The sequence below is a fragment of the Schistocerca serialis genome, chromosome 3 (assembly GCF_023864345.2).
Source record: "Schistocerca serialis cubense isolate TAMUIC-IGC-003099 chromosome 3, iqSchSeri2.2, whole genome shotgun sequence".
Taxonomy (NCBI): domain Eukaryota; kingdom Metazoa; phylum Arthropoda; class Insecta; order Orthoptera; family Acrididae; genus Schistocerca; species Schistocerca serialis.
The window spans coordinates 512,784,985-512,790,286 of NC_064640.1; positions in this window are offsets into that span (position 1 = coordinate 512,784,985).

Below are 5,302 nucleotides of genomic sequence, written 5' to 3' on the forward strand. Positions count from 1 at the left end.
ATTTGTTGGTGTTCAGATAGATAGTAAACTGCCATGGAAAGCCCAGGTTCAGGACCTTGTTCAGAGACTTACTGCTGACATTTTTACCATTCAAACAGTATCAGAAGTGAGTGACCATTTGACATGAAAATTAGTCTACTTTGCTTATTTTCATTCGCTTATGTCATATGGTATTATATTTTGGGGTAACTCTTCACATTCTAAAAGGATATTTCCGGGTCAGAAATGGGTGGTTCGGGCAATAAGTGGTGTAAGTTTGAAATGCCCCCTTAGAAAAATTTGCAAATGACAGTGCTGGTAAACCTCTTATGTTATTTGATTTTGAAACAGCTAAGCTGAACTGAACGTACTCAGACATTTCTCTCTTTACTTATTCTGATCAACACTAAACTGACACACAATATTTTTAGCGCAACGCAGTCTGACTTTTAATAATGCCTACAAAAGAATGGCCATGACTAACAATAACCTATACCATTCATGAATCATTCACCTCACAATAATCTTCGTTACTCAAACTACTGCAATACAGCGAGCGCCAATACTGCCGGCTAAATAAAAGATTCTAGCTACTGAAGGCACTAACTACTGATAGGCATAGTTAGCAAATGAATGATTTTGGTAGAGAACAAACAATGTATTTACCTTAATAATATTCAGAAGTCATCATATATATATATATATATATATATATATATATATATATATCACTTCATGATATACAGTATTACAAATTTACTCTTTCTGATGGACACACGTCCACATTGTCCACTCTCAAAATTATGCCATATCTCTCCCCACATCCACCACTGCTGGCAGCTCACCTCCAACTGCACAACACTACGCGCTGTTCACATCCAACTGCCCAACACTACAATAGCAAATATTCCAACAATGCAAAACAGCCACAGACTTCACACAGCACAGTCAGTGATTTTCACATAGAGCACCACATGGTGTTACCAACATAAAAACCTAAACAGCCTACTTACAAGTTTACAAACCACTTGTCAACCTCTGTTCACTAATCTGGGTATTTTGACATTGGTCTCTCAATATATATATTCCTTGCTGTCATTTCGTGTTAACGGTATTAGCTTATTACCAAGAATAAGCAGCTTCACTCAGTTAATACTCAGCAAAAATCAAACCTGCATTTGGATCGCACTTCCTTAACTCTTGTGCATAAAGGTATGCACACGCTTTCAAATTGAAACTGAAGAGTTTCCTCATGGGTCACTCCTACTATTCTGTACAGGAGTCCCTTGAAAAATAAAGCTGATTCTTGTTGTATTGTTGATTGCATTTACTTAAACTTATGGCTTGACATTTTTCAGATTCATAAACATTTTATTTTTATCTGTTATTACTTTTATGTTGTAATTTAGTGTACTGACACATTCCATGACCTTGATGATTTGCTCCTCAATTTGGTCATATGGAACTTCTGACGTGTAAATAAATAAGTAAAATAAAATGTTAGGGCTTTTTGGAACAGCAGGTGAAATGTATGAGGTCTGTTAGAAAAGTATCTGATCTTTGGACGAGGGGGAAAAACTGGCTTATCTGGAGCACTGGACACCTAATCACCCTCAAAATAGTTCTTTGAGACACCACGCATTTCTCCCAGTGCTTCCGCCATTGTTAGAAGCATTCCAAAAAAGCCTCTTTTAGAATGGGGTTTAGCTTATCTGTCATTGCTGTCTCAATGTCCGCTATTTTCTCAAATCTGCTTCCTTTCAATGACCTCTCAAGTTTGGGGAACAGTCAGAAGTCATAGGGGGCCATATCAGGAGAGTAAGGAGCCTGTTGAAGCACAGGAATCTGGTTTTTCACAAAAACATTGGAATCAAGGAATACGCTGGAGCATTGTGATCAAAGCATCAGCTTCCTGTTGATCACATGTCCAATCTTTTGCACTACACAGCATCACATAGGCAATGGTGGACATCCCTGTACCAATATTTTGCAATTATATGATCCTATGCTGTGTACTTGTGGTGTACAGCACTTCAGGAGTCAAAGAAAGCAGTCGGCATCACTTTGACATTGGTGATGAGGAATGCTTCCACTGTGATGACATTAATTTGGTTTCTGGGTCGTATCCATACACCTGGGACTCGTCATTAGTGATTATGTTGTTCATGAAGTTGAAGTCACTATTTGTGGAGTGCAGCATGTCCTGTGACACACCAACACAAAGTTCCTTTTGCTCCACCGTCAACAGCTTCGACACAAATTTTGCCAACTCTCTCTTCATGGCCAAATCTTCAGTCACCATGGAATGTGGTGAAAAAGTGCTCATTCCCACCTATTCCACAGTTTCTCTGACAGTCATATGATATTTTTGCATCATTGAACATCACTGAAGCATTCAATTGGGCAATGATGGTCATTTTGGCATGTTGATGGATGGCCGGAGTGTGGCTTGCTCTCCACTAATGTGTAACTGTCCTTAAATCATTGTACCAATCCTTAATCTTTGTGATTCCCATAGCACTGACACCAAAAGCCATCTGAATCTTCCGAATGGTTTCCACCGGGCTATCACCCAGTTACTGGCAAAATTTGATGCAGTGGTGCTGCTCCAGTTGTTCCATCATTTCCCTTGCAATGAGAAAGCAATGTGAGCACTACAAACTATTTCACTCAGCTGCTGCTTGGCAGCAACTGACGCTATAGATAGGCAGGAAAAGATTCATGCAAGCACACAAAGGTTCAAAGTTGGCTCATGCAAGTGCACTAGATTCAAATCCATCAGTTGTTTGAGGGAAAAAAGGGTGTTTTTCTAACTGACCTTGTAGGAGGCATCATTCTAGTAATTTGGTAGCTATATGGGAAGTAATTTTTGATTGGCATCTTCAGGTTTTTATGATGTACCTGACAAAACTTGTGGACCCTCTTTCTCACTAAACTGAAGATACTGTCAAGGTTAGAGGTGGTATTACTCAACATTAGTGTGCTGTCTATTGGTGTGAATAATTTGTTGTCTGGCGTTCTTAATCTCACTTGTCTTTTCAAATTTCACACCAGTATACATGGTGATTCCATAAATGATGTTACAGATTTCAGGAATGATGCAGAAGGGTAAATGTATCAATCTTTAGTAAAGGACCCTGGTCTTGAAACAACTGAGTCGAAAAATATAGGCAAAATTTATTCTGATAATTCTGACAGCAAACCTCTCAAATGTTGGCTCTTTGCTTTCCATATTTTGAGAGGTGGTAATATGGACTGAAATAGAAAAAAATGGCCAGTAAACATGGACCCCAAAGTGCAGACCTTAAGAGATATGAGCAGCTGTTCATCTTTGCTGCTGTGAAACACATCTCTTCTACTCAACAAGTGCTGTTAGCTCGTGAGGTATACATTTTAGAACCCACGTTAACTGTACATTTTTTTCTTGCTTCGGTCTATACTACCTCTTCCAAAAAGATGGAAAGCAAAGAGCATGCAGGAGAAGAAGTCCACTGTCAGAGGTATCAGACAGATTTCGCTTCTAACTTTCAACTGTCTTTTCCGACCAGTGTACCATATGTCAAACTGATACATTTACCCTCCTCCATCATCCATGAATGTTTATAACATCATCACAAGGGACTCTATATTTTCCATGGAGTACCTCTTTCCATCTTACAGAATAGGATTTTCAGTGTCAGCTTTTACATTAATATAAGAAATTCTGTTGTTTTGCAGAACAGAAAAATAGAGAATAAGAGTAGGCTAAAAGTGATACCAAAATATAATGTAAAATATATATTTTTTAATTTTTATTGTCTTGATAATTACATTTCTAAATTTCACAAAGTATAAAACAAAATATCATTAATGAAATTACAAAACTAGAAACTAATATCAGAAAAATGAATTTGCAAATTCGTGATCACAGCATGACACACAGAAAAAATAATCACGTTATTAGTACAAAACTGTTGGCAGCAACAGCCCTAACATCAAGGAGCATTGTTTTACAATTTTCTGTCAAATGAATTTTAACCAATCAAAAGAGCAAATTGTAAAAAAGTAGCAAATATGGTGGTTTGCAGAGCGAATCAATCAATCAATGTCCTTATAAGGTGAAAATAACACTAATTTCAATTTCAGTCATCATATTAACACGGGGCTCTGTTCAACCACATATAATATTTTTACTGCATGCACATAATGTGTATGTCTGCATACTGGTACGTCTCACTTACTCAATAATATATTAAAAAGTGTAAATAATAAGCAAATAACATATTGTCTTTGAAAGCTAAATAAAATTTTTGAACAAAAAACTATAATACTAGGTCAAAGCTACTCTTTCATCACAATTTTTTTCCAACTATTTTGGTCATTTGTGTTTCTTGTGGAAAGACGTCCCAAAAGTGAAACTGAATGTATTAAATAATTTATTTTGATAGTGCTTTCAATGAAAAAAGGTCACCATGTATTTTTTCACTGAGCCATATCTCTACCTCACGTCATGTCCAGGCAATTTTTAGTTTTTGTCACCAAAAAACATGTGTGAAGTGCCCCAACATGCCTGAAAACATCACCCCTCCATCTCACACTTCGTCCACTTCTGGCCAGATGTGTTGGTTTTCTTGTAGGTTACTTCATGATGCTCCACAGCAACAACAGAGTCACTTCACTTCAGCATTGTTACTGGCATGTGTGTGTAGGCCATTCATGAAGAGTGGCACATTCTGAGTCATCAAACTTTTCATGTATAAGGTAAGTTGAATGTAATTGTTAATATCATTCATTATTTCAATGTCAGTGTTCATACAGTGTCTTTACGTTACATCGTAATGTCCTTCACACATGTGTGCATGTCTGAAAGAGCATACACTTCTTTCATTATAACAGCTGTTGTAACTGTTACAAAATATCATATGTTACAGTGTACAAGGAAAAAATGGACATTTCTGCTATAAAGAAAGTTCATACTGAATCCCTTTTCTCAATGAAAAGTATTCCTGCATTACATAAGCCCATTTATGATTCAATAATTATGTGATAACCTCTCACATTCAATGAGAACAGAACTACATGTCCATGTTACTTTTGTGTAGACTGTGATGGAATTTACTGGCATTTTTCAGTTGTGTCATTGTTCTTTACAAGGTGCGATATGTCTTTGGTTAACATATTTCCACTGATTACATTAAGAACATCACTTTCACAAAACTTTATCAACAACATAAATCATACTCCTCATGGCTGCCTTTTCATCCTAGGCATACACATAATTGTATCTCAAGTCTCTTATAACTAAGGAAAATCACAGTTTTTACTTCAGGTACATTTTGTTCAT